Raw genomic sequence first — 19006 nt, forward strand, 5'->3', positions numbered from 1 at the left:
GGGAAAACTCTTTTGACTATGAATGGTCCAGACCATCTTGATTTCAATTTTCCAGGAAATAGCTTGAATCGTGAATTGAAAAGAAGAACTCTGTCTCCTTCTTTAAATTCTTTTGAACTTCTGATTCTTTTATCATGCCATTTCTTCGTTCTTTCTTTATAGATTAACGAATTTTCGTATGCTTCATGTCTTAATTCTTCTAATTCGTTTAGTTGACTTAATCGTAGACGTCCAGCTTCATGTAAATTAAGATTACATGTCTTCAAAGCCCAAAATGCTTTGTGTTCAATTTCTACTGGAAGATGACATGCTTTTTCGTAGACGAGTTTAAAAGGTGTGGTTCCAATTGGAGTTTTGTAGGCTGTTCTAAAAGCCCAGAGTGCATCCTCCAATTTAATGGACCATTCATTCGGATTTGATCCTACGGTTTTCTCTAGAATACGTTTTAAAGCTCGGTTGGTATTTTCAACTTGTCCACTTGTTTGTGGATGATATACGGTGGAGATTTTATGAGTTACTCCATATCTTTTAAGAACTTTCTCAAGTTGATTATTATAGAAATGAGTACCCCGATCACTTATTAAAGCTTTCGGTGTTCCAAACCTTGCAAAAAGACGTTTTAAAAAGTTGACTACAACTCGTGCATCGTTAGTTGAGAGAGCTTGTGCTTCCGCCCATTTAGATACATAATCAATGGCTACGAGAATGTAGAGATTATTATGAGATTTTGGAAATGGACCCATAAAGTCAATACCCCAAATGTCAAATACTTCACATACTTGAATGACATTTTGTGGCATTTCATCACGTTGACTTATTTTTCCGGCCCTTTGACAAGCATCACAGGAGTTGCAAAGAAGGTGTGCGTCTTTGTAAATTGTAGGCCAATAGAATCCAGCATCATAAACTTTTCTTGCTGTTAGTTGAGGCCCATAGTGCCCTCCTGTTGGTCCTGTGTGACAATGGTTTAAAATTTTAAGAGTTTATTCATAGGAGTGGCAATTTTAGAAAAATCTTTTATGAAACGTCGGTAAAAATCGGCATGCCCTAGAAAACTCCTAACTCCTCTAACATTGGTGGGATGTGGAATTTTAGCAATTACATCTAGTTTAGCTCTATCCACTTCAATTCCTTCTTTTGAAATTTTATGTCCAAGAACGATGCCTTCTTTAATCATGAAATGGCATTTCTCCCAATTAAGTACTAGATTTGATTGTTCGCATCTAATCAGCATTCGTTCAAGATTAGCTAGACATGTTCAAATATATCACCGAAGACTGAAAAGTCATCCATGAAAACTTCCATGCATTCTTCTATCATGTCGTGAAAAATCGCCATCATACACCTTTGAAAGGTTGCACGGGCGTTGCAAAGTCCAAATGGCATGCGTTTGTAAGCAAAAGTACCATAAGGGCACGCGAATGTGGTTTTCTCTTGATCTTCGGGTGCTATTGGAATTTGAAAATATCCGAAAAAACTACAAGAAAACAATAGTAACTATTTCCGGCTAATCTTTCCAACATTTGATCAATAAAAGGTAAGGGAAAGTGATCTTTTCTGGTGGCGTCATTTAATTTTCTATAATCAATACATACATGCCATCCTGTTACAGTCCTAGTAGGAATAAGCTCATTTTTTTCATTTGTAATGACAGTCATGCCACCCTTCTTAGGCACGCATTGAACTGGGCTTACCCATGAACTATCAGAAATTGGATAAATTAGACCTACGTCTAGCAGTTTAATAATTTCTTTTTTAACTACATCTTGCGTATTCGAATTTAGTCTTCGTTGGCGTTGCACATACGTTTTATGACCTTCTTCCATAAGGATTTTATGTGTGCAATACGAAGGACTTATTCCTTTAATATCATGAATCTTCCATGCAATGGCTGGTTTATGAGCTTTCAACACAGAAATGAGTTGTGATTTCTCATTTTCAGTAAGAGAAGACGATATTATTACAGGTAATTCAGATTCACCATGTAAATAAGCGTATTCCAAATGGTTTGGAAGTGGCTTTAACTCTAATTTCGGAGGTTCTTCTATCGATGATTTGTATCGATATCTGTCTTCTTCTTTTACCATTTGAATTTCTTCTGTTGTTGGTTCATATCCATTAGCTATAAGTGTAGCTAACATTTCAGCTTCATCAATTGGTTCATTACCTTCTCCTAAAGAACATTCTCCTGTTCCTTTTAATTCTGGAAATTCCTCCAACAATTCTGCATGTGAATCTATAGTTTGAATATAATAACATGTATCATCTGCAGATTGCGATTGTTGCATTGCTCTATCAACTGAAAAGGTAACACTCTCGTCCTCTATACTTAGGGTCAATTTCTTACCGAACACGTCTATCATTGCTTTAGCTGTGTTTAAGAATGGTCTTCCTAATATGAGAGGAACTTGAGAATCTTCTTCCATGTCCAGAACAACAAAATCTACTGGAAATACTAAAGTACCAACTTTAACTAGCATGTTCTCCATTATCCCTCTAGGATATTTTATTGATCTATCGGCTAGTTGTATACTTATTCTTGTTGGTTTCAATTCTCCAAGGTCTAGTTTAGTGTATAGTGAATACGGCATTAAATTTATACTAGCACCTAAGTCTGCCAATGCTTCTATTGAACTAAGACTACCCAAAAAACATGGAATTGTGAAACTTCCTGGATCAGATAGTTTTTCTGGTATCTTATTCAACAGCACTGCAGAACAATTAGCATTCATAGTAACGGCTGAGAGTTCTTCCATTTTCTTTCTATTCGTGATCAGATCTTTCAAGAATTTAGCATATCTAGGCATTCCTGAAATCACATCAATGAAAGGAAGATTGACATTTATTTGTTTAAACATATCCAAGAATTTGAATAGCTCGGCTTCAAGTTTCTCTTTTTTCATTTTACTTGGGTAAGGAAGTGGTGGTTGGTATGGTTTAACATAAGGTTTAGCCTTAACTGTGTTATCTTCATTAACCTTTTCAACTACCGGTTCTTTTTCCTTATCTTGTTCAGGTTGTGGTTCTTGTGGAGTAGGAATAGCTTCATCAGAAGTTACAGGTATTTCAGGTGGTTTAAGTGTTGTACCACTTCTTGTGGTAATGGCTTTAGCTGTTTCATTCCGGGGGTTTGCATTTGTATCACTAGGTAGACTTCCCGATTTTCTTTCACCTATTAACCTTGCTAGGTTACTTACTTCTTGTTCCAAGTTTTGAATAGAAGTTTGTTGATTTCTAAATGCTTGAGCATTTTGTTCATTAGTTTGTTTTTGAGATGTGAAAAACTGCGTTTGAGTTTCAACTAGCTTCGTCATCATATCTTCTAAATTCGGCTTTTTATCATCGGTTTGTGGTGGTTTATTTTGAAAATTAGGTCTTTGCTGGTTGTAAGTATTGTTAGATACTTGTTGATTGCTAGGACCTTGTTGGTTGTTGTATGGAATATTTCGGTTATAATTCTGATTTTGATTATAGATCGGTCTTGGCGGTTGATAATTATTCTGATAATTATTTCCAGGCCTTTGGTTTACGTATGAAATATTCTCTCTTTGTTCCATTGTTAATTCAATACTGAGACAATCTTTTGTCAAATGTGGTCCTCCACACTGCTCACAACTAATTCGTATTGAGTGGATATCTTTAGTCATCTTTTCCATTCATCTCTCCACAGCATCTATCTTTGCGGAAATGGAATCTAAGTCATGGCTAGAATCGGCTCTAGCTGCTTTAGATGATCTAACGATATCTTTTTCTTGGTGCCACTCATGTGAGTGGGAAGCAGTGTTATCAATAATTTTGTAAGCATCAGTTTCGGTTTTCTTCATAATGGAACCACCAGCTGCTATATCTATGTCTTTTCTTGTAGTGATGTCGCATCCTTGGTAGAATATTTGTACTATTTGACAGGTGTCTAAACCATGTTGCGGACATCCTCTTAATAACTTTCCAAATCTTGTCCACGCCTCATATAGAGTTTCATTCGGTTTCTGTGTGAACGTAACAATTTCTCCTTGAAGTCTTACGGCTTTAGATGCCGGAAAGAATTGTTTAAGAAATTTTTCAACTAAAACGTCCCATGTATCGATCGCCCCTTCAGGTAACGATTCCAACCAATCTTTAGCTTCTCCCTTTAAAGTCCAGGGAAATAACATGAGATATATCTGTTCATCCTCCACTTCTCGGATTTTAAATAGAGTGCAGATCCTATTAAAGGTACGAAGATGTTCATTTGGATCTTCCTTCGGCGCACCACTAAATTGGCATTGATTAGTCACCATGTGTAGAATTTGTACTTTGATTTCATAATCTGGCGCATTAATGTCTGGATGAGTAATTGCGTGACCTTGGCCAGTGCGTTTAGCTCTCATTCGGTCTTCCATACTTAAAGGTTCCAGATTCTCCATAATTGAATTTGTTGAATCGGAATCACTAGAGGATTCTGATTTAATGGTTCGTTCCTCAACAATCTCTGTTTGAATGATTGGTGGTTCCGGAGGAAAATTTAATGGTTCAGGATCTATGAATCTTCCCTGAATATTCTCCGGATTCTCAATTGTGAGGTCGGGTTCAAAAAATGGATTATCGGAAATTTGAATTGGAGTACTTGGTCGACTGGATGACGATTCTAAAGAAAAATCAACGGCGGTAATATTTACTAGATGTCTTGATCGAGTTACAGGTGGTGAACGTACAAAAGGTGGTGAACGTCCTGCTCGGTGCATTCACTGAATATCCTATTAGTTTTTAAAAGGAAAGAAAAATTATATAAGTTATCCAATTAATAGACTTTTCTGATTTTGCCCACGTTTCGAATAGCCAAAAGATGCAGCAGAGGGGCAGGATTCGTTTGGTCTCAATATAATTGAGGACTGTTTGGCTCCAATAACCCGGTCTACGTACAAATCCAACTATTACTACGAACCAGAAAATTTTGATGACTATCAATTTAACCACTTAAAATAAATTTTCGTAATTTTAAGAAATTTAAATAAGAAGTAGAATAAAAATCTATGTCCTAAAACTAGAATGGCGATAAATAAGAAAGAAAAAGAGCGCGTCGAAAAAGGTCGAAAAAGAAAAGATCGAAAAAATAAGAAAGAAAAAGAGTGACTTATAAAACTTAAAAATACTTGACTAACCCAACCTTATTACTATCACTAACTTAAAATTATAATCGCAAATTGAGATTACTAATTGGAATGATAATTGATACATAGGTAAAAGGTGTCTAAAAATATTAAAGCTTACAAGTAAAACTATATCCCAAATGGCAATATCTTAAAAAGGAACTAAAACTTAAAAAGGCGTCGCAAAATTCTAAAGCACCTATATCTTAGTCTAAAGAAAAAGCACTTAAGGGATTTTACGGCAAAGCCTAAAAATCTAGAAATAAAAATAACTATGGCAAAAACTATGAATTAAAACTAAATACGAGCGAAAAATACAAATATTACGCTAAAAACAATTAAAAAAATAAAATATAAAAATATACTAAAAGTTGTAAAAAGTACAATTTTTATAAAAATATTATTTTTATATTATTTATTTTATAAAACTATTAATTTATAAATTTAATTAAACTAATTAAACTAAATATATAAATGAAATCTAAAAACTAATAACTAATTAAATAATAAAACCTAATTAGGGTTTATTAAATAATAATAATAATAATACCCGTAATTAATGCAGTTTTAGGGTTGCAGTTGGCGTGTCAGACACTCTCATGCGATCGCATGAGTTTATGCCTTCAGGCTCATGCGATCGCATGAGCTGAGGTTTTGGGCCAGGTTACGGGCTGCTACAGTAACAGGCCCGAGTGTTTTTTTTTATTTTTTTTTATTTTGCTGTTTTGAATTTTCTGTTTTATATATTTATGTAATATATTTATATAAATTAAATAAAACTTATATTTTTATAAAATAAAGATAAAGAAACTTTTATAGAACTTAAATATTTAACAAACTCTTAAAAATATTTATATTTTTGTTTTCTTTTTATTTTTTCGAATATTTAAAACGTATTTTTACAAAAGCGTATTTTAATAAAAGTAAACTAAATTTTTTTTTCTTTCTTTTTAGCGTTGCGCTTCCGGCTTTTAAGCAAGAAAGTTCCCCGACAGCGGCGCCAAAAATACTTGATAGTTAAAGCTAAGGGGTATAAAATACTATTAAATTTTGCAAGGAAATACTATTAAATACGATACAATTTTACACAAGATATTTATTTATTTAGAGAATGGATATACTTAAACCTTGCTACAACACTTATAGGCAGTGTACCTAATCGTACAGTAGTGTAGTTTTTAGTAAGTCCGGTTCGTTCCACAGGGAAAATCTTTTAATCAAAGCTTAACGCTATATTAGTTTAATTTATAAAAATACAAATATATATATAAGTAATATTATTATTATAAAGGGGGGTTTTTACCGTTTAATGACCGGTTTGTCGATTTTAAAACTTTAGTCGCAGTTAAAACCAAATGTAAAATATTAAATAAATAAAACACTTAATTTAAAGCGTAAAGTAAATAACGATAATGAAATTGCGAATAATAAAAGTGCGATAAAATAAACTTGCGATAATTAAAAGTGCAATTAAATACAATAACAAAAAAATAAAAGTGCGATAATTTGAAGTGCAATTAAATATAAAATAAAGGAAATTAAATATGAAATAAAAGAATTATGCTTATTTAAACTTCCGTAATCATGATGTTTGAGGTGTTGATTTTAGTTTTATGCCCATGGGTTAATTGTCCTTTGTCCTGGATTATTTAATATGTCCGTCTGGTTTTTGTCCATAACAGTACATCAGTCATAAATATAAAGTGCGAGTGTCCTCGTCAAATTATCCTTATACCCGAAGTCAAATATTCCAACTAATTGGGGACTTAAACTGTAACAAGGTTTTATTACTTTGTTTAATAATTATACTAGGATGTCGACTGAGTGTAACCAAAGGTTTTAATACTTTGTTATCAATTATGCCAAGTGTCCTTGTACATAATTTCACCCCTGTTTTAATAATTCTAGTGACTATTAATCCATTCCCGTGTCCGGTTAAATGAACGATTATTCGTACATATAAATACCCTGCCCATCGTATCCGATCGAGTGTATATGGTTATTTATAGGGACATTCAATTGTAAATCTTTATATTAAAATTAAAAAACTATCATTTAGTTAAACAAATATAAAGCCCATTAATAGCCCATAGTCTAATTTCCACAAGTGTCGTTCTTTTGTCCAAACCCCAATTATGGTACAAAGCCCAATTACCCAATTTTAATATTTTTAGCCCAACATAATGATTACTTCGGATTAAATAAGCATAATAATAACTTAGCTACGAGACATTAATGTAAAAGGTTGAACATAACTTACAATGATTAAAAATAGCGTAGCGTTACACGAACAGAATTTCGACTTACACCCTTACAACATTCGCTAACACACCCTTATTATTATAAATTAAAATTAAAATTAAAATTAAAATATAAATATAAATATATACTACGTATGAATGAGGAGAAGAAAAAGATGTGTTTTGTGTTACACCAAAGCTCGATTTTTATAGGCATGTGGGCTGGAACTGTGCACCATGCGATCGCATGGAGTTTCTTCCTCCAGGCCATGCGATCGCATGGCCAGCTGGGGAGACTCAAAAGTCTTTGTTTTTTTATGCCGACGGTTTTTAAATATAATATAATATATATATTAATTTTAAGAATTAATTATATATTATATTATATTCATGTGCATAGTTGACTTGTAATTTTTAGTCCGTTGCGTCGAGCGTTGAGAGTTGACTCTGGTCCCGGTTCCGGATTTTCGAACGTCCTTGCGTACAATTTAATATCTTGTACTTTGCGTTTTGAATCTTGTACTCTTGTAATTTTGAAACGTTTCTTATTAATAATTGGAACCTCATTGATTGTATTTTGTACTTTTGAGCTTTTTGGTCGTTTATGTCTTCAATTCGTCGAATCTGTCTTTTGTATTCACCTTTTATTATTTAAACGAATATCACTTGTAAATAGAACAGTTGCAACTAAAAGCTTATCTTTCTTGAGGGATAATGCTATGAAATATATGTTCGTTTTAGCATTATCAGGTAGTCCCGGTAATTCTTTCGGAAATACATCGGGAAATTCTTTTGCGACGGGAACATCATTGATGCTCTTTTCTTCAGTTTGTACTTTTCGACGTGTGCTAGAACAGCATAGCAACCTTTTCTTATTAGTTTTTGTGCCTTCAAATTACTAATAAGATGTAGCTTCATATTGCCCTTTTCTCCGTACACCATTAAGGGTTCTCCTTCTTCTCGTACAATGCTAATTGCATTTTTATAACATACGATCTCTGCTTTCACCTTCTTCAGCCAGTCCATGCCAACTATTACATCAAAACTCCCTAACTCTACTGGTATCAAATCAATCTTAAATATTTCGCTACCCAGTTTAATTTCTCGATTCCGGCATATATTATCTGCTGAAATTAAATTACCGTTTGCTAATTCGAGTAAAAATTTACTATCCAACGGCGTCAATGGACAACTTAATTTAGCACAAAAATCTCTACTCATATAGCTTCTATCCGCACCCGAATCAAATAAAACGTAAGCAGATTTATTGTCAATAAGAAACGTACGGGTAACAAGCTCCGGGTCTTCCTGTGCCTTTGCCGCATTAATATTGAAAAGTCTTCCGCAGCCTTGTCCATTCGTGTTCTCCTGGTTCGGGCAATTTCTAATAATGTGGCCCTGTTTTCCACATTTATAACAAACTACATTGGCATAACTTGCTCCGACACTACTTGCTCCGCCATTACTTGTTCCGACACCATTTGTTCCTTTCGTTCTGTTAACCCCTGGTCCGTAGACCTCACACTTCACCACGCTATGACCATTTCTTTTACACTTGTTACAAAATTTGATGCAGAACCCCGAGTGATACTTTTCACACCTTTGGCATAGCTGCTTCTGATTGTTGTTGTTGTTGTTGTTGCGGTTGGGCCGTTTGTTGTAGTTGCGATTGATGTTGCGATTGTTGGGATAATTGTTGCGATTATTATTGTAATTGCTATTGTTGTTGTATTGGTGATTCTTATCACCGTTTTCCTCCCACTTTCTTTTGACTTGCATCACATTGGCCTCTTCAGCCGTCTGTTCTTTAATTCTTTCCTCAATCTGGTTCACTAGTTTGTGAGCCATTCTACATGCCTGTTGTATGGAGGCGGGCTCGTGTGAACTTATATCTTCTTAGATTCTTTCCGGTAATCCTTTCACAAACGCGTCGATCTTCTCTTCCTCATCTTCGAACGCTCCCGGACACAATAGGCACAATTCTGTGAATCGTCTTTCGTACGTGGTAATATCAAATCCTTGGGTTCGTAACCCTCTAAGTTCTGTCTTGAGATTATTGACCTCGGTTCTGGGACGGTACTTGAAATGTCCCGTTCTTATTGATTAAAAACGTTCCATATTAATTGATTTCGTTGCGAGGTTTTGACCTCTATATGAGACGTTTTTCAAAGACTGCATTCATTTTAAAACAAACCATAACCTTTATTTCATCAATAAAGGTTTAAAAAGCTTTACGTAGATTATCAAATATGATAATCTAAAATATCCTGTTTACACACGACCATTACATAATGGTTTACAATACAAATATGTTACAACAAAATAAGTTTATTGAATGCAGTTTTTACACAATATCATACAAGCATGAACTCCAAATCTCGTCCCTATTTAAGTATGCGACAGCGGAAGCTCTTAATAATCACCTGAGAATAAACATGCTTAAAACGTCAACAAAAATGTTGGTGAGTTATAGGTTTAACCTATATATATCAAATCATAATAATAGACCACAAGATTTCATATTTCAATACACATCCCATACATAGAGATAAAAATCATTCATATGGTGAACACCTGGTAACCGACATTAACAAGATGCATATATAAGAATATCCCCATCATTCCGGGACACCCTTCGGATATGATATAAATTTCGAAGTACTAAAGCATCCGGTACTTTGGATGGGGCTTGTTGGGTCCGATAGATCTATCTTTAGGATTCGCGTCAATTAGGGTGTCTGTTCCCTAATTCTTAGATTACCAGACTTAATAAAAAGGGGCATATTCGATTTCGATAATTCAACCATAGAATGTAGTTTCACGTACTTGTGTCTATTTTGTAAATCATTTATAAAACCTGCATGTATTCTCATCCCAAAAATATTAGATTTTAAAAGTGGGACTATAACTCACTTTCACAGATTTTTACTTCGTCGGAAAGTAAGACTTGGCCACTGGTTGATTCACGAACCTATAACAATATATACATATATATCAAAGTATGTTCAAAATATATTTACAACACTTTTAATATATTTTGATGTTTTAAGTTTATTAAGTCAGCTGTCCTCGTTAGTAACCTACAACTAGTTGTCCACAGTTAGATGTACAGAAATAAATCGATAAATATTATCTTGAATCAATCCACGACCCAGTGTATACGTATCTCAGTATTGATCACAACTCAAACTATATATATTTTGGAATCAACCTCAACCCTGTATAGCTAACTCCAACATTCACATATAGAGTGTCTATGGTTGTTCCGAAATATATATAGATGTGTCGACATGATAGGTCGAAACATTGTATACGTGTCTATGGTATATAAAGATTACATAATATACAATACAAGTTGATTAAGTTATGGTTAGAATAGATTTGTTACCAATTTTCACGTAGCTAAAATGAGAAAAATTATCCAATCTTGTTTTACCCATAACTTCTTCATTTTAAATCCGTTTTGAGTGAATCAAATTGCTATGGTTTCATATTGAACCCTATTTTATGAATCTAAACAGAAAAGTATAGGTTTATAGTCGAAAAAATAAGTTACAAGTCATTTTTGTACAGGTAGTCATTTCAGTCGAAAGAACGACGTCTAGATGACCATTTTAGAAAACATACTTCCACTTTGAGTTTAACCATAATTTTTGGATATAGTTTCATGTTCATAATAAAAATCATTTTCTAAGAATAACAACTTTTAAATCAAAGTTTATCATAGTTTTTAATTAACTAACCCAAAACAGCCCGCGGTGTTACTACGACGGCGTAAATCCGGTTTTACGGTGTTTTTCGTGTTTCCAGGTTTTAAATCATTAAGTTAGCATATCATATAGATATAGAACATGTGTTTAGTTGATTTTAAAAGTCAAGTTAGAAGGATTAACTTTTGTTTGCGAACAAAGTTTAGAATTAACTAAACTATGTTCTAGTGATTACAAGTTTAAACCTTCGGATAAGATAGCTTTATATGTATGAATCGAATGATGTTATGAACATCATTACTACCTTAGGTTCCTTGGATAAACCTACTGGAAAAGAAAAAAATGGATCTAGCTTCAATGGATCCTTGGATGGCTCGAAGTTCTTGAAGCAAAATCATGACACGAAAACAAGTTCAAGTAAGATCATCACTTGAAATAAGATTGTTATAGTTATAGAAATTGAACCAAAGTTTGAATATGATTATTACCTTGTATTAGAATGATAACCTACTGTAAGAAACAAAGATTTCTTGAGGTTGGATGATCACCTTACAAGATTGGAAGTGAGCTAGTAAACTTGAAAGTATTCTTGATTTTATGAAACTTGAACTTTTGGAATTTATGAAGAACACTTAGAACTTGAAGATAGAACTTGAGATAGATCAATTAGATGAAGAAAATTGAAGAATGAAAGTGTTTGTAGGTGTTTTTGGTCGTTGGTGTATGGATTAGATATAAAGGATATGTAATTTTGTTTTCATGTAAATAAGTCATGAATGATTACTCATATTTTTGTAATTTTATGAGATATTTCATGCTAGTTGCCAAATGATGGTTCCCACATGTGTTAGGTGAATCACATGGGCTGCTAAGAGCTGATCATTGGAGTGTATATACCAATAGTACATACATCTAAAAGCTGTGTATTGTACGAGTACAAATACGGGTGCATACGAGTAGAATTGTTGATGAAACTGAACGAGGATGTAATTGTAAGCATTTTTGTTAAGTAGAAGTATTTTGATAAGTGTATTGAAGTCTTTCAAAAGTGTATAAATACATATTAAAACACTACATGTATATACATTTTAACTGAGTCGTTAAGTCATCGTTAGTCGTTACATGTAAGTGTTGTTTTGAAACCTTTAGGTTAACGATCTTGTTAAATATTGTTAACCCAATGTTTATAATATCAAATGAGATTTTAAATTATTATATTATCATGATATTATGATATATTAATATATCTTAATACGATATATATTCATTTAAATGTCGTTACAACGATAATCGTTACATATATGTCTCGTTTCGAAATCCTTAAGTTAGTAGTCTTGTTTATATGTATGTAACTCATTGTTAATATACTTATGGAGATACTTACTTATCATAATCTCATGTTAACCATATGTATATCCATATATATATCGTCATGTCGTTTTTACAAGTATTAACGTTCGTGAATCGCCGGTCAACTTGGGTGGTCAATTGTCTATATGAAACATATTTCAATTAATCAAGTCTTAACAAGTTTAATTGCTTAACATGTTGGAAACATTTAATCATGTAAATATCAATCTCAATTAATATATATAAACATGAAAAAGTTCGGGTCACTACAGTACCTACCCGTTAAATAAATTTCGTCCCGAAATTTTAAGCTGTTGAAGGTGTTGACGAATCTTCTGGAAATAGATGCGGGTATTTCTTCTTCATCTGATCTTCACACTCCCAGGTGAACTCGGGTCCTCTACGAGCATTCCATCGAACCTTAACAATTGGTATCTTGTTTTGCTTAAGTCTTTTAACCTCACGATCCATTATTTCGACGGGTTCTTCGATAAATTGAAGTTTTTCGTTGATTTGGATTTCATCTAACGGAATAGTGAGATCTTCTTTAGCAAAACATTTCTTCAAATTCGAGACGTGGAAAGTGTTATGTACAGCCGCGAGTTGTTGAGGTAACTCAAGTCGGTAAGCTACTGGTCCGACACGATCAATAATCTTGAATGGTCCAATATACCTTGGATTTAATTTCCCTCGTTTACCAAATCGAACAACGCCTTTCCAAGGTGCAACTTTAAACATGACCATCTCTCCAATTTCAAATTCTATATCTTTTCTTTTAATGTCAGCGTAGCTCTTTTGTCGACTTTGGGCGGTTTTTAACCGTAGTTGAATTTGGATGATCTTCTCGGTAGTTTCTTGTATAATCTCTGGACCCGTAATCTGTCTATCCCCCACTTCACTCTAACAAATCGGAGACCTGCACTTTCTACCATAAAGTGCTTCAAACGGCGCCATCTCAATGCTTGAATGGTAGCTGTTGTTGTAGGAAAATTCTGCTAATGGTAGATGTCGATCCCAACTGTTTCCGAAATCAATAACACATGCTCGTAGCATGTCTTCAAGTGTTTGTATCGTCCTTTCGCTCTGCCCATCAGTTTGTGGATGATAGGCAGTACTCATGTCTAGACGAGTTCCTAATGCTTGCTGTAATGTCTGCCAGAATCTTGAAATAAATCTGCCATCCCTATCAGAGATAATAGAGATTGGTATTCCATGTCTGGAGATGACTTCCTTCAAATACAGTCGTGCTAACTTCTCCATCTTGTCATCTTCTCTTATTGGCAAGAAGTGTGCTGATTTGGTGAGACGATCAACTATTACCCAAATAGTATCAAAACCACTTGCAGTCCTTGGCAATTTAGTGATGAAATCCATGGTAATGTTTTCCCATTTCCATTCCGGGATTTCGGGTTGTTGAAGTAGACCTGATGGTTTCTGATGCTCAGCTTTGACCTTAGAACACGCCAAACATTCTCCTACGTATTTAGCAACATCGGCTTTCATACCCGGCCACCAAAAATGTTTCTTGAGATCCTTGTACATCTTCCCCGTTCCAGGATGTATTGAGTATCTGGTTTTATGAGCTTCTCTAAGTACCATTTCTCTCATATCTCCAAATTTTGGTACCCAAATCCTTTCAGCCCTATACCGGGTTCCGTCTTCCCGAATATTAAGATGTTTCTCCGATCCTTTGGGTATTTCATCCTTTAAATTTCCCTCTTTTAAAACTCCTTGTTGCGCCTCCTTTATTGGAGTAGTAAGGTTATTATGAATCATTATATTCATAGATTTTACTCGAATGGGTTCTCTGTCCTTCCTGCTCAAGGCATCGGCTACCACATTTGCCTTCCCTGGGTGGTAACGAATCTCAAAGTCGTAATCATTCAATAATTCAATCCACCTACGCTGCCTCATATTCAGTTGTTTCTGATTAAATATGTGTTGAAGACTTTTGTGGTCGGTATATATAATACTTTTGACCCCATATAAGTAGTGCCTCCAAGTCTTTAATGCAAAAACAACCGCGCCTAATTCCAAATCATGCGTCGTATAGTTTTGTTCGTGAATCTTCAATTGTCTAGACGCATAAGCAATCACCTTCGTTCGTTGCATTAATACACAACCGAGACCTTGCTTTGATGCGTCACAATAAATCACAAAATCATCATTCCCTTCAGGCAATGACAATATAGGTGCCGTAGTTAGCTTTTTCTTCAATAACTGAAACGCTTTCTCTTGTTCATAATTCCATTCAAATTTCTTCCCTTTATGCGTTAATGCAGTCAAGGGTTTTGCTATTCTGGAAAAGTCTTGGATGAACCTTCTGTAGTAACCAGCTAGTCCTAAAAACTGGCGTATGTGTTTCGGAGTTTTCGGGGTTTCCCACTTTTCAACAGTTTCTATCTTTGCCGGATCCACCTTAATACCTTCTTTGTTCACTATGTGACCGAGGAATTGAACTTCTTCCAACCAAAATGCACACTTTGAAAACTTAGCGTACAATTCTTCCTTCCTCAATACTTCTAACACCTTTCTCAAATGTTTACCGTGTTCTTGGTCATTCTTTGAGTAAATAAGTATGTAATCAATGAAAACAATGACAAACTTGTCAAGGTATGGTCCACACACTCGGTTCATAAGGTCCATGGACATAGCTGGTGCATTAGTTAAACCAAACGGCATGACCATAAACTCGTAATGACTGTAACGTGTTCTGAAAGCAGTCTTTGGAATATCATCTTCTTTCACCCGCATTTGATGATACCCGGAACGTAAGTCAATCTTTGAATAAACAGACGAGCCTTGTAGTTGATCAAATAAGTCGTCGATTCTCGGTAGTGGGTAGCGGTTCTTGATGGTAAGTTTGTTCAACTCTCGGTAGTCGATACACAACCTGAATGTACCATCTTTCTTCTTGACAAATAAAACAGGAGCTCCCCACGGTGATGTGCTTGGTCGAATGAAACCACGCTCTAAAAGTTCTTGTAATTGGCTTTGCAGTTCTTTCATCTCGCTGGGTGCGAGTCTGTAAGGAGCACGAGCTATTGGTGCAGCTCCTGGTACAAGATCTATTTGAAATTCAACGGATCGATGTGGGGGTAATCCCGGTAATTCTTTCGGAAATACATCGGGAAATTCTTTTGCAATGGGAACATCATTGATGATCTTTTCTTCAGTTTGTACTTTCTCGACGTGTGCTAGAACAGCATAGCAACCTTTTCTTATTAGTTTTTGTGCCTTCAAATTACTAATAAGATGTAGCTTCGTGCTGCCCTTTTCTCCGTACACCATTAAGGGTTTTCCTTTTTCTCGTATAATGCGAATTGCATTTTTGTAACAAACGATCTCTGCTTTCACTTCTTTCAACCAGTCCATACCGATTATCACATCAAAACTCCCTAACTCTACTGGTATCAAATCAATCTTAAATGTTTCGCTAACCAGTTTAATTTCTCGATTCCGACATATATTATCTGCTGAAATTAATTTACCATTTGCTAATTCGAGTAAAAATTTACTATCCAAAGGTGTCAATGGACAACTTAATTTAGCACAAAAATCTCTACTCATATAGCTTCTATCCGCACCCGAATCAAATAAAACGTAAGCAGATTTATTGTCAATAAGAAACGTACCCGTAACAAGCTCCGGGTCTTCCTGTGCCTCTGCCGCATTAATATTGAAAACTCTTCCGCGGCCTTGTCCATTCGTGTTCTCCTGGTTCGGGCAATTTCTAATAATGTGGCCCGGTTTTCCACATTTATAACAAACTACATTGGCATAACTTGCTCCAACACTACTTGCTCCGCCATTACTCGTTCCGACACCATTTGTTCCTTTCATTCTATTAACCCCTGGTCCGTAGACCTCACACTTCGCCGCGCTATGACCATTTCTTTTACACTTGTTGCAAAATTTGGTGCAGAACCCCGAGTGATACTTTTCACACCTTTGGCATAGCTGCTTCTGATTGTTGTTGTTGTTGCGGTTATTATTGTTGTTGGGATGATTGTTGTTGTTGTTGTTATTGTTGTTGTTGTTGGGCCGTTTGTTGTAGTTGCGATTGATGTTGCGATTGTTGGGATAATTGTTGCGATTATTGTTGTAATTGCTGTTGTTGTTGTATTGGTGATTCTTATCACCGTTTTCCTCCCACTTTCTTTTGACTTGCTTCACATTGGCCTCTTCAGCAGTCTGTTCTTTAATTCTTTCTTCAATCTGGTTCACTAGTTTGTGAGCCATTCTACATGCCTGTTGTATGGAGGCGGGCTCGTGTGAACTTATATCTTCTTGGATTCTTTCCGGTAATCCTTTCACAAATGCGTCGATCTTCTCTTCCTCATCTTCGAATGCTCCCGGACACAATAGGCACAATTCTGTGAATCGTCTTTCGTACGTGGTAATATCAAATCCTTGGGTTCGTAACCCTCTAAGTTCTATCTTGAGCTTATTGACCTCGGTTCTGGGACGGTACTTCTCGTTCATCAAGTGCTTGAATGCTGACCACGGTAGTGCGTACGCATCGTCTTGTCCCACTTGCTCTAGATAGGTATTCCACCATGTTAACGCAGAACCTGTGAAGGTATGCGTAGCGTACTTCACTTTGTCCTCTTCAGTACACTTACTTATGGCAAAGACCGATTCGACCTTCTCGGTCCACCGTTTCAATCCGATCGGTCCTTCGGTTCCATCAAATTCCAAAGGTTTGCAGGCAGTGAATTCTTTGTAGGTGCATTCTACACGATTTCCTGTACTGCTAGATCCAAGGTTATTGTTGGTATGTAGCGCAGCCTGTACTGCGGCTATGTTTGAAGCTAGAAAAGTACGGAATTCCTCTTCATTCATATTCACGGTGTGTCGAGTAGTCGGTGCCATTGCCTTCAAAATAGTCAAATGGAACAAGTTAATCATACAGAATATTAAGAGTAGTTAATAGTATTTCGTAGCATAATATGAACTCATTTATAAAAGCTTTTTCTTCATATTAGCGTTTTATAAGTTTAAATTCGGGTAGTACCTACCCGTTAAGTTCATACTTAGTAGCTAATATACAATTCAACTACTACAATTCTATATGAAAAACTGATTATAATAATATTTCGCGTTCAAACTTTTATACAATATTTTACAAACTTACAATACCGCTTATTTTACATAAAGCATGAAATATAGCACACAATAACTTTGATACAAGATAGTTGTGAAGATAATTCTAGCTAGTACACAAGTCGTTCAGCAAAGGCAATAAAGACACGTAATTCATACGTCCAGAAACAAGTCATGCATTCTGGTTTTACTAGGACTACTTCCCATCCTTGGTCTTGTGGAACATAACCGTTATGGCCGTTGTTAAGACAGCGTGTTGTAACGTCGTCAAAGGGACGAGGGTTACGTAATGTCCAACAGTCCCGTAACAATCTAAAAACCTCATTTCTTACCCCAATTACCGACTCCGTCACTTGTGGAAACGTTTTGTTTAATAGTTGTAGCCCGATGTTCTTGTTCTCACTTTGGTGAGAAGCGAACATTACTAATCCGTAAGCATAACATGCTTCTTTATGTTGCATGTTAGCCGCTTTTTCTAAATCACGAAGTCCAATATTCGGATATATTGAGTCAAAATAATTTCTTAACCCGTTGCGTAAAATAGCATTTGGGTTCCCCGCAATATATGCGTCAAAGTAAACACATCGTAACTTATGGGTTTCCCAATGTGATATCCCCCATCTTTCAAACGAAAGTCTCTTATAAACCAAGACATTCTTGGAACGTTCTTCGAATGTCTTACAAACTGATCTCGCCTTAAATAGTTGTGCCGAGGAATTCTGACCGACTCTAGACAAGATTTCATCAATCATGTCTCCGGGTAGGTCTCTTAAAATATTGGGTTGTCTATCCATTTTGTGTTTTTAAACTGTAAAATAGACAAGAGTTAGATTCATAAAAAATACTTATTAATACAAGCAATTTTTACATATATCATAAAGCATAAGCACACTATATTACATACATTACACCACACGAATACAACTATCTTATTCCGACTCGCTCGTTTCTTCTTCTTCGGTTTTGGTTCGTTTTGCCAAGTTTCTAGGGATATATGATGTTCCCCTAATACGAGCCGTAATTTTCCACATTGGTTTAGAAAAACCTTGTGGTTTAGAGGTTCCCGGGTCATTGTTACAACTTAAGGACTTCGGGGGTTGACCATACATATAAAGTTCATCGGGGTTGGAATTAGATTTCTCTATTTTTATGCCCTTTCCCTTATTATTTTCTTTTTCCTTTTTAAATTCATTTGGGGTAATTTCTATAACATCATCGGAATTCTCGTCGGAATCCGATTCATCGGAGAATTGGTAATCCTCCCAATATTTTGCTTCCTTGGCGGAAACACCATTGACCATAATTAACCTTGGTCAGTTGGTTGAGGATTTTCTTTTACTTAACCGTTTTATTATTTCCCCCACCGGTTCTATTTCTTCATCCGGTTCCGATTCTTCTTCCGGTTCCGACTCTTCTTCCGGTTCCTCTTCGGGAACTTGTGAATCAGTCCACGAATCATTCCAATTTACATTTG

The sequence above is a fragment of the Rutidosis leptorrhynchoides genome, chromosome 4, assembly GCF_046630445.1.
Source record: "Rutidosis leptorrhynchoides isolate AG116_Rl617_1_P2 chromosome 4, CSIRO_AGI_Rlap_v1, whole genome shotgun sequence".
NCBI classification, from domain to species: domain Eukaryota; kingdom Viridiplantae; phylum Streptophyta; class Magnoliopsida; order Asterales; family Asteraceae; genus Rutidosis; species Rutidosis leptorrhynchoides.